Here is a 12,545-nt window from a genome sequence, read left to right as displayed (position 1 = left end):
GTGAGTCATAGGAGTGGCCACAGGTGCAGAGTCAAGCATGCCAGTTTCTTGAAGGAGATCAAGAGTATACTTGCGTTGACTTAAATGAAGACCAGTACTGTTGCGAGCAATTTCCAGTCCCAAAAAGTAAGTGAGATTACCTAAATTTTTTATCTTGAAGTGATGGTGAAGGAATGCAGTAATTGTATTGATTTCCTCCGTGTCATCAACATAAACAAGAATAACAGTGAGTTTATCATTATTATATTTAAGAAAAAGAGAGTGATCAACAACAAAAATAGAGTAATTATTTGATAAAAGAAAAGTAGAAAGTTTGGCGTACCATTGGCGACCAGCTTGACGAAGGCCATACAAAGACCGTTGAAGCTTGCAAACATGCTGGGGAGAAGGAAGAGAGATGCTGGGGAGAAGGAAGAGAGAGGCCAGGTGGGGGGGGGGGGGGTCATGTATATCTCTTCATGGAGATCACCATGAAGAAATGCATTATTGACATCAAGTTGTTTTAAAATCCAATTTTTGGTAGTGGCAATAGCAAGCAGAAGGCGGAGGGTAGTGAGTTTAGCAACAGGTGCAAAAGTGTCTAAGAAATCAAGTCCTTCAAGTTGGGTAAACCCTTTGGCAACAACTCTAGCTTTGTGGCGCTCAACAGTGCCATCAGAATGGTATTTGATTTTATATACCCATTTACAACCAATAGTTTTCTTTCCTGGAGGGAGAGGGGTAAGTTGCCAAGTATTGTTAGCAGCAAGAGCTTGAAGCTCATCATGTTTGGAGGCTTCGTTATATGTCCGAGGTTCAGGATGAGAATTGATAGAGGAAATAACATTTCTAAAATTGGAAGATAAGGAATTGTAAGACAAGTAATTATGAATAGGATATCTACTACTTACAGTGTTGGTTGCAGTGTGGAAATCTGCAAGATAGGCAGGTTGTCGGTGAGGACGAGCTGATCTTCTTGGAAATTGGGGCGAGATGCTTCCTGGAGATGCAGGCGGTGATAATTCTGATGGAGGTGCAATGTTGGATGCAGGAGCAGAGACACTATTTGTTGGAAGATCATAGGATAATGAGGCTGGTGGAGGAACAGTATTGGGTGCAGGAGTAGAGGCACATGGCTCGACAGGAGGTGCAGTATCAGAAAAAAAAATCAAAAGCAGAATTATATGCATTAGAAATAGGGAGAGATAAAGTGTTAGGGTCCTTAGGCAAGCCACTGTCCAATTTATATAGAAAGTGGTTTTCATGAAAGATTACATGTCTTGATATCTCTATGCTATGAAACTTTAAATTTAAGATAATATAACCTTTTGTATTTTGCGGGAAGCCAAGAAAAATACCTTTGATAGATCTATCATCTAATTTTTTCCTATGTGCAGTAATGGTACTAGCATAACAGAGACAACCAAACACTTTTAGAAAGGAAATGTCATATGGTTTTCCAAACAACTTTTCATGAGGAGTGATGTTATCAAGTAATGGAGCAGGGATAGCATTTATTAAGAAAACAACATGATTTACAGCAAATTCCCAAAAAATAGGAGGAAGATTTGCTTGAAAAAGTAAAGCCCGGGTTACATTTAGTATGTGTTGATGTTTACGTTCTACAATGCCATTTTGTTGTGGTGTTTCAACACAAGATTTTTGATGTATAATTCCCTTTGAAGCATAAAAATTTGACATAGCAAACTCAACAGCATTGTCAGTACGAATCGTTTTGATATTAGTTTTGAAATGATTTTGAACGAAAACAGTGAAGTTAATGATGTGTTGACGCACTTCAGATTTGTTATGCAGCAGAATAACCCAAGTATAACGCGAGTAATCATCAACAATAGTCAAGAAATAACGAAAACCTTGCATAGAAATTATGGAACATGGTCCCCAAATATCAAAGTGTACAAGATCAAAAATAGCAAAGGTAACAATATTACTTAAAGTGAAAGGAAGTTTTCTCTGTTTTGCACGACTACAAGTGTCACATACATGATGAGTATCAACAGTAATAAAAGAGTATTGTTTGCTTAAGACATATAATCTTTCATGTGAAGGGTGTCCTAGTCTATAATGCCATAGTGTTTTGTCTGTGATATTACAATTAATAAAAGGAGCAAAACAATGCAGTTTAGAATGACTAGAAGCAGGCAAGGTAGTGACAAGGTACAAGCCAGCGGTGGCTTTAACTGTACCAATCCTCTCTTGAGTGAGATTGTCTTGTATAATGCAGTGGGTTGAAGTGAAAGTTAAAGTGCATTTAAGTTGGTGTGTGAGTTTAGAAACAGATATTAAGTTTAATTGAAAATGAGGCACGTATAACACATCAGACAAATAAAACTGATCATAAAAACGTACTAAACCAGAATATGTGGCATAAACAGTTTGGCCATTTGGAAGACTAATTAAGACAGGTTTAATTTTAGTATAAGTAGTAAAAACGTTCAAATTGTGACAAACATGATCAGTGGCACCAGAATCAATAATCCAAGATTCTTTTATAGAAGATAGTGAAGAGAGAAACTTACCTGTTGAAGAATGCTCAGTATTGGGGATTTCATCCGTAGAGATGGTGCCGATTTGATTAATTTGAGTGGGAGGGGCATGATCCTCAAGGTTTTGCTGACGCAAAATGTTGGTAAGGAATTGACACTGTTGTGATGTAAGTTGAATCCCCTTTACATCCTGTTCTTTAGGAAAAAGCTCAGAAAAAGTGTCAGTAGTAATCATATTATTGGCTTGGGATGTCCAATTGGTGAATTTGTAGCCAGGAGGGAACCCATGCTTTTTATAACAGGTGTCAACAGTGTGGCCAAGACGATTACAAAGAGTACAAACTTTTCTAGTAAAAGAAAACTTTGAGGTTTTAACATTACCAGAAGGAAAACCCACTTTGCGAAAACAAACAGCCTCAGTATGACCATATTTACCACAAAAATTGCATGTAATAGTGTGACTACTATTAAGACTATGAAGACTAGAGTTTTCATTAAACATTGCCTAAAAGATTTTTAAAACCAATTAAGATTTTGAAAGAGAACAGAAAAAAAATAACCAAGAACAGCAAAGAGGGAAATAAAAATCAGAGAGAAGCGCAGCAGAACTCTTCATTCGAAGAGCTCTGATACAATATTACAGTAAATGAAGATGAATATTCCTTGTCCGATGTGATGCTTTAATGTAGCGTACGTAATCGCACGTAATCGTAATGAAGAAAGAGAGGTTTTGATGAACCCTAATTGTAGAGAAAAATAAATATAAAAGAAACTTTTATTCACTTGTATATTAGAGAGTAAAATACATGGTGTATATATAAGAAAAAGATTAAGGCCTAGCTGAAACAGAAAAGGAAAGTTGGGTCAAACAAACAAAGCCCAATAATTTAAAATAGAAAATTAAATATATTAACAATATATATTTTGCATTTTTTCCCCGAGTTATATCACTACTACGATCAACAATGAGAACACATTAATTATATCAAGTAATTTATATTCAAATTAATTTTCAAAACGTACTATCAACATGTCGATCTCTAACATGAACTTCAACATATTAATTAATTAAAATGTGTATTAACAGTCATAAAATTTTATGGAAATTAGTTAATATGAATGTTAATTGCGATACATACCATCTTAGTATAGGTCCAACAGTAATAGATAGTCCATTAGAGAAAATAAGATTGTTACTAAGGTCAATCTTTGTCAAGACGTGAGGTTGTGGTGGATAAATTGCTTTGCTATTTTTGTGGAGAGAAAGAGGATACTACAAGTCATTTGTTCTTTGAATGCAGAATAACTTGGCTTGTGCGGAGCCATTGTTAGATTGGGTAGGGTTGAAAGCGGCAGATCATCTTGACCTACCTCACATTTCTTGCATTTTAACTTGTTCGGTGTTCCCACTGCCGTTAATTTAACTTTTGGAAATATCTGGATTGCTTTGGTGAGTGAGATTTGGCGTCATCGAAATAAGCATATTTTTAAGGGATGAGTGATTGATCATTTTGAAATTTTCTTCTTGGCTCAGTTGAAAGTCTGGTCTTGGATTACTTCAAAAGTTTCTTCTGCTTGTTTTTCCTTTTCAGATTGGTGTCTTGATCATTTGGTTTGCATGTTTTCAATTAAAAATAAGTGATTTGTGTTTTGGTTGGGTAGATGTTTTTTTTTTGCGGTTTCTGAGGGGCTGTTGTTTTTGTTTGGAATTTTGGAGGCTTTTAGTCCAAGGTGTATAAGAGTTGAACTATTCCTGAAGTGATTCACATTTATCTATTTTTTCTTTTCGATAAATAAAAACCAAGACGAAATGAACTTCATTATTACAATATTAATTGCACTCGAATATAAATACTCACTTAGAAAGTTGGGAAACATTTTACAGATACACACCCGATCAAGAACAAAAATCTGATCACTAGGAGAGGAAGATGAAGAAAGCAAAAAACAAGTCAATTTAGAATCTAGTTTATAAATTTTTATTAATAATAGAAATTACTTTGTGTTGGAGATCCCACATCGACTAGAGATTAGAGCCTTTCATTGTATATAAGTGGGTGCAAACCTCAATCCTATGAGCCGGTTTTATGGGGTTGAGTTAGGCTTAAAGTCCACTTCGTAATATGGTATCAGAGCCATTTCGAGCCTATCCTAGCGATTGTTTGTGTTGGGCCTATCGTGCCACCCGCTATCGGACCACCCATAATATATAGTCCCACACACGAGTTGGCAGTCTCGGCGTGAGGGGGTGTGTTGGAGATCCCACATCGACTAGAGATTAGAGCCTTTCATTGTATATAAGTGGGTGCAAACCTCAATCCTATGAGTCGATTTTATGGGGTTGAGTTAGGCTTAAAGTCCACTTCGTAATACTTTGAATACTAATTTTTTTTTTCTCAACAATGAATAAATAAAATAAAATAGAACATTTCAGGAGTGTTATAACTCATATACAAGATGCTCAAAACCCCTTAAATAAGCCATAAACAAAGAACAAATACGGTTACACAACACCTTTCAATTCCAAACCTAACCTCGCGCACAATTATACAATGGGTCAGACATTACAAATCCCAAAAAATAAAAACTACTAAACCAGCATAACCACATAAACATTTAACTTAATTAATATAATAATTAATTATTTTTTATCTTTAAATTAATTATTATTTAATTATTTTCTGACAGTAAATATAAAACTATGTACAAGAATTAAAATAAATAATTTTTAAAGATAGGAACTAGAAGGTAAAGTGTATTAATAAATAATTAAAAATCTTAATAATATTTACAGTTATTATATTAGTGAAAAGTAAATTTGCTTAATTTGACATCAATTATATCGCAAATGGGTGATTAAATTAAATAAAATTGAGTGAAATATTAAAAAAAATGCTTGATTATAAATTTTAGTTTACAACTTTAATTCAAAAAAATTATAAATAAAAAAAAAACAAATTATATTATGTACCGCTCTGGAAGTCGGAAGTGATGACGTAGCAACAAGCTACAGAGTAGGCGTGTGGATAAGGTGCCAGAGTGGCAGAAGGGAAGGAAGTCGGGTGGTTCGTGTAATCGCCAGTTATTAAGTTGGAGATATTAACCAGGCGATCGCCTAGTTGAAGATGAAGTCGCCAGATGTAGACTCAGGCGACCTAGTGATTGGAGATCGCCAGAGCAAGCACATCGCCAGAGATGAAGGTGGTGCAGATTATGAAGGCGGCCGGCGAGACCACAGGGAAGGTGTACGAGAGCACCCTAACTCGCCCGTTCCAGTAAAGATCGCACTCTTAAGATAGCTATGCACTGGGCAGAACCATGCATAAGTAACTTAGCCAAAAGGAGAGTCAGAAGCAGCGCCCAAGTCAAGGAGCCTCCAGATGATGGCACGTGTACAGTTGGATGCAAGCCACGTGTCCAAGTCTGTAACTGCCAGGAGAGAGAAAGTGACCAGGTATATAAGAGTCCTCAACGAACTTTCTGGGGGACGCACGTTCAGATTACACTCTTTACGCTTGCGAGTTCTAGAGCTTACTGTGAGAGAGAACATTGCACGGTTCCTTGAGATTTCTTGAGTGTTCTTGCTCGTAGTATTTGGTGGTGCTGTCACTGACTTGGGCGTTGGAGTGCGATCGGCCGCAGCGGCGCCGCTCTGTTCTTTTGCAGGTTCTTGAGGTGGATCTCGAAGAGGAACGGAAGCTTGAAGCGGTGCACACGTCGATCCTTTGACGAGGCAGTTTCCAGCGTTCTGGTCAACAGGCAGGATCATCAGGCGCCCACCGTGGGGCCGTGTAAAACTTGCTCCCATCCACAGCGTGAGTTCTTGGAGGTTTTCGAAGTTTCTGCGTGGTTGTGTGCTGGTGCAACCATCGTTCGCTGTTTGTTTGAGATTTGTTCGGTGAATTCGCGTTTTATACCGTTCGTTTGGGTTTTCGATCGGTGAAGTGAGGTTTTCCTTCTGTTTACGCGTGATTTGTTCGGTGGAGTTGAGTTCTTTCGATCGTCTGGTTATCCGCGAGAAAAGCGGTGGTTTCTGGTGGAATTGTAAGTTTGTTGGAAGGTTTGCGGTGTTTTTGAGTTTTCTTGCGGAGTTTCGCACAGTTTTTCCGATTGATCGCTGAGTCGATCGTAGTTGAAGTAAGTGTCGTTCGCTGCATTCTGTGATTCGCTGAGTTTCATGAGAAAAATGAGAAGCAATCGTTCAAGTCCAGTTGCGCCCGTCGCTGCTGAAGGCGTCGCCGCCATGACCATGGCGCAGATGGCAGATATGATGCGTTCGTTGCAGGCAACTGTGGAAGCCTCGCGCATAGAACAGGCGCGAATGCACGAGGACCTGGTCGCCTCTCGCGCCAGGAATGAGGAGCTCAGCAAGGTGACTGAGGAGTTGCGTCAAGCCCTTCAGGAGCAGCAGGGGTGTTCTTCTGCTGAAGAGGTTGCGCCGTCGTCGCCACCTCGTGTTTTTCCCATGCCTTTTGTTCAGGCGATTACTGACACGCCTATTCCCGCGAGTGTGGTTCCTGTTAAGGCTGTTTTCGCCGGCGTGGAGGATCCTGAAGCTCATCTCACCACGTTCCATACGCAGATGATGCTGTCAGGGGGATCGGACGCCGTGTACTGTAACATGTTCGTTAGCACGCTCCAGGGAACGGCGCTGGAATGGTTTGTGAGCCTGCCTAACGGTCACGTAACCAGTTTTCAACAGTTCTCGAAGATTTTCGTCGAGCAGTACATCGTGAATAAGGCACCGCCCAGGGTGTCTTATGATTTGTTCGATATAAGGCAATATCAGGGAGAGTCCCTCAGAGACTACCTGAATCACTTTGGGGCGCAGATGGTCAGATCGCCGGCCAAAGATGAAGAAATGCTGGTCTATGCATTCAAGAAGGGCGTGCTGCCGGGACCATTCTGCGAGGCGTTGATCAGGGCACACCCCGCCACGTTTGCTGAGGTTAGGCGACTTGCGGTGGCTCACATCGCCGACGAGAGTGAGGTCGCCGAGAAGAGAGGGAGCGTGGCTCCCGCTAGGCCACGCGCCCAGACCAGGATCCAGCCGCAAAGGGTGCTGGAGACAGCGGCGGCGGCCAGGAAGGACCAGAGGACTCGCCATCCTTATGATAGGAGGAACAAGGGGAGGGGCCACGGACGCCAGCAACCAGCACGCCGGGAATACAATCGCCCGCCTAAGCACAAGTTTGTTATGGGATTGGCGGATCTGATCGACATTCCCAATATATCTGCTAGGTTGAAAGGGCCTGAGAAGGTGGGCGACAAGGTGCTGGGACCAAAGCCAGACGCCTGGTGCGAGTTTCACCAGGGCTTTGGCCACACTTTGGACTCGTGTTTGTCCTTAGGGTATCAGCTCGATGATCTGGTTAAGAGCGGGTTCCTAAATGACTACCTGCTGGACAGGAGGACGGGGGGAGCGTCGAGTTCCCAGCCAGTGGGTGGAGAAGCTGATAAGTGTCTAATTTCAGTAATATTTCATATTAAAATATAGGCACTTATGAGGATTTATTGCTAATTTACATATAAAATAATCCCTAATTTATGAATTTATACCTTTTTACATTTTTTATGATCTTTAATTGAAATTGATGCCCGTATAAAAATCATTTATATCGATTCCTCGCATATAAAATCCTTAAGAATGTTCCCTAACTATTGATCCCTCGCATACTTATAAGAACAACTTAGAACGAAGCTCAGACGTTTAATAGCAATTAACATTTCAAGTCTATTCCTAGCACTCAAATATGTTAAGTATTGTTGTTTAGGTCCGAACCCTAAAAATACCTCCCGGTCAGATTTAAGATTCTCAATTTGTCACGGAGAATTAAAAGTAAAACAACAATACCAATAATCAATCAAGAACTGAATATTAATATATAAAATATCACCTCAATACATAAGAGTTTGAGCAGATTACTCCCAATCCCAAAGGGTAGAATTAGCCACGCATACTTCTATCACCTTCCATTCTTCCAATTGGGTTACAATTCACTCTATGGTGTTTTCCTCTCAATATGGCACACTAAGGTTGAGCCTCTAGCCCTCTATTTATCCTAGTTTTCTAGGGTTAGGTTATTTATTGTGTCGCGCTAATGGGCTAAATGATAAAACATAAAAAAAGGCCCAATCTTTCTTTGCATATTTTCCATTCTGGGACCTTCTATCTTTATCTTTTTAGCTCAAATCATTCATCTTTAATCCAAATCTCCAATCTTCCTTAGAAATCTGCAATTAACACCAAATTTGGGAATAAAATACTCTTATTCAAATAAAGATCATAAAAAATGTAAAAAGGTATAAATTCATAAATTAGGGATTATTTTATATGTAAATTAGCAATAAATTCTCATAAGTGCCTATATTTTAATATGAAATATTACTGAAATTAGACACTTATCAGAAGCCCAGCAACACGAGATGCCTATCCACGGGGAAATCCACACCATTGCAGGAGGCTTCTCAGGTGGTGGATGCACCACATCGCAGAGGAAGAGGTACGCGCGGTCGGTGATGTCAGTGGATATGTTTGAAGATCACTCGCCGGAGGTAGACATTACGTTCACCAAGCAGGATCTTCGGGACGTTGTGCCCCATGACAATGATCCCATAGTCATTTCGTTGATTACGGCGGGAAGGAAGGTCCACAGAGTTCTGGTGGACCAGGGAAGCTCGGCAGACGTGATGTTCTGGCCGACTTTCACGTAGCTGGAGTTGCCCCTTGACCAGCTAAGGCCCTATGGGGGGTGCCTGTATGGGTTCGCTGGTGACCAGGTGGAGGTCAGGGGGTACATTGAGTTGAGAACCACGTTTACAGATGAGGCTGGTTCGAGGACGGAGAAAATCAAGTACCTCATTGTAAACGCTCCTTCAGCATACAACATCCTGTTGGGAAGGCCCACGCTTAACAGGATAGGCGCTATACCGTCGACTCGGCACATGAAGGTGAAGTTGCCGTCTATGGAAGGGGTGGTGATCACGATCAAGTCTGATCAGAAAGAAGCAAAAAAGTGCTATGAGAATAGCCTGAAAAACAAGAGATCAGTGAGTTATGTAACAACCACCCCACCTCCCGGTGTGAAGCCCAGATCGACGACAACAGAAGAGACCGCCGGAAGGGACGTGGAGATGGTGGACGCTGAGCTGAGGGAGGGGAACACTGGTCTGGAGGAGGAAGAGGCGCAGAATCGCCCTGAGGAAGCGAGAGAGCAGGGAATCGCCAGGGCGGTGATCGCCAGAGAATCCAGGCCAAAACCTGTCGAGCAGTGGCTCGAGAAAAAGATCGGGGGAAAGATCTTCAAGCTGGGAAGATCTCTGGAGGTCGAGCTCCAGGACCAGATCGCCAAGGTGATTGAGCGACATCTGGACGCGTTTGCATGGTCCGCTTCGGACATGCCCGGGATTGATCCCGACTTCTTGTGCCATCATCTGGCGATGGACAACTTGGTGAGACCAGTGCGACAAAGAAGAAGAAAGTTCAACGAGGAGAGGAGGCAGGCGATCAGGGACGAAACACAGAAACTCCTCGCTGCAGGCCACATCAGGGAAGTCCAGTACCCTGAATGGCTGGCAAATGTCGTACTGGTGAAGAAGAGTAACGGGAAATGGCGCATGTGCGTCGATTTCACCGACCTGAACAAAGCTTGCCCAAAGGATTCGTATCCTTTACTAAGCATAGATGCCCTGGTCGATAGTGCTGCAGGGTGTAAGTTACTGAGCTTCCTGGATGCCTTCTCGGGATATAATCAGATCAAGATGCATCCCATGGATGAAGAGAAGACAGCCTTCATGACGGAGAGATCGTGCTATTGTTATAAGGTGATGTCGTTTGGGCTGAAGAACGCGGGGGCCACGTGCCAGAGGCTGATGGATCGAGTACTTGCACCAATGCTGGGAAGGAACGTGCAAGCGTACGTCGATGACATGGTCGTGACCTCGCCGGAAAAGAGCAAGCACGTTGCGGACTTGGAAGAATTGTTCACGACGATCGCCAAGTTCAGATTAAAGCTCAATCCGGAGAAATGCATTTTCGGCGTGGAGGCGGGAAAGTTTTTGGGTTTCCTCTTGACTGAAAGAGGCATAGAGGCCAACCCTGATAAGTGTGCCGCCATCTTGGCGATGAGGAGCTCAGCTACGGTGAAAGAAGTCCAGCAGCTAACAGGTCGGATGGCAGCCCAGTCTCGCTTCGTGTCAGCTAGCGGAGAAAAGGGCCATCCCTATTTTCAGTGTCTGCGGCGCAATATAAAATTTGTTTGGACGAAAGAGTGCGAGGAAGCTTTCGTAAAACTGAAGGAGTATCTGGCGAGCCCGCCGGTTCTGTGCAAACCGCTGGTGGGAACCCCTCTCAGGTTGTATTTTGCTGTAACTGAGAGGGCGGTGAGTGCGGTGCTCGCCCAGAATCAAGATCAGGCTCAGAAGCCTATTTATTTTGTGAGTAAGGTGTTGCAGGGCCCCGAGACGAGATACCAGGCCCTAGAAAAGGCTGCGCTGGCTGTGGTATTTGCGGCGAGGAGGTTGCGCCACTACTTCCATAGCTTCGCAATACTGGTGATGACTGACCTGCCCATCCAGAAGGTCCTGAAGAAGCCTGACGTTGCGGGAAGGATGGTGAAGTGGGCAGTAGAATTGTCAGAGTTTGATATTAAATATGAGCCCCGAGGCCCGATCAAAGGGCAAATCTTTGCAGATTTCGTGGTCGAGCTCTCATCTGAGGCAACGCGAGTTGAAGGGGACGATTTCCGTTGGGTACTCTCGGTGGATGGATCGTCGAACCAGCAGGGTAGCGGTGCTGGAGTCATTTTGGAAGGACCCAACGGCGTGCTGATCGAACAATCTTTGAGATTTGCCTTCAAAGCCAGTAACAATGAAGCAGAATACGAAGCGCTGATCGCCGGGATTTTGCTGGCCAAGGAGATGGGAGCCAGGGTGCTGATGGCTAAGAGTGACTCGCTGCTAGTCACGGGGCAAGTAACAGGCGAGTTCCAGGCTAAAGATCCACAAATGGCGGCTTACTTGGCGTATGTGCAGGAATTGAAGAGTTCCTTTGCCTCCTTTGAAGTAGTGCATGTGCCCAGAGAGCAGAATGCCCGAGCTAACTTGCTAGCTAAGCTCGCCAGTTCAGGCAAGGGGGGTAGACAGAGGACAGTGATTCAAGAAACTCTGAAGACGCCGAGAGCATTTGTGGCAGATCACCTGGTCCTTCAGATAAGCAAGTCGACGGAGAAAGCAGCGAGAAGCCATAAGTCCCTGACGCAAGAAACTCTCAGATCGCCGAGAATTAGAGCATGTCGAGGAGAGAAGGTGAGCATGACGCAGGTATGTGCCATCCAGGAGCCAGATACTTGGATAACACAGTACAAGCGATGCCTGGCAGATGGCCTTCTCCCACTGGATCTGACAGAAGCTAGGAAGGTAAAGAAAAATTCTAGCAAGTACACTGATCCGATCGGTCATCGGTAGTCGATGACGTCAGCATCAGAGAACCACGTGGACCACTCGAAGGGTGACACGTGGACCAGGTGGCAGAGAGGTCGGGGGGACGATCGCCAAGAGAGGTGATCGGTGGTCAGTAACCAAGTTACCACCGACAGATCAGGCGGCAGAGAGGTCGGGGGATAGATCACCCAGAATGGTGATCGGTGGTCAGCAGCCAAGTGACCACCAGCAGACCAGTTCCCAGACTCGCGCCTAGAGGCAGAGCGCGATAAGCGAATAAACACTGATCAGTCATCGGGTGTATTGTCATCGGGGTCTCGTGTTACACGCAGTTAAACTGGGACTGAGGTTCCTAGCGAGAGCGTTACGCATGGACCTCGCATGAGCACACCTCAAGGAATCATGCACGAGAGTGGCCTGAGGGAACTAGTAAGCCAGTCGGTGATTGGTAATTCCCTCAACCCATTACGTGCGTGGCATCGCGAAGGGTAAGTCGCCTACGCAGAGAGTAACGTTTGGTGAGTGTGCCTAGACCAGCCACACCCGACGTTCTCCTAAGAGTATGCGATTTACCCAGATAAGAGAAACATCTTAAGTTACTCCGCAAGGGCGTAACTT

Source organism: Phaseolus vulgaris, chromosome 1 (assembly GCF_000499845.2).
Source record: "Phaseolus vulgaris cultivar G19833 chromosome 1, P. vulgaris v2.0, whole genome shotgun sequence".
In the NCBI taxonomy this organism is placed as follows: domain Eukaryota; kingdom Viridiplantae; phylum Streptophyta; class Magnoliopsida; order Fabales; family Fabaceae; genus Phaseolus; species Phaseolus vulgaris.
The sequence above is the reverse complement of the archived record's forward strand: the minus strand, read 5'-3'. Positions refer to the sequence as shown.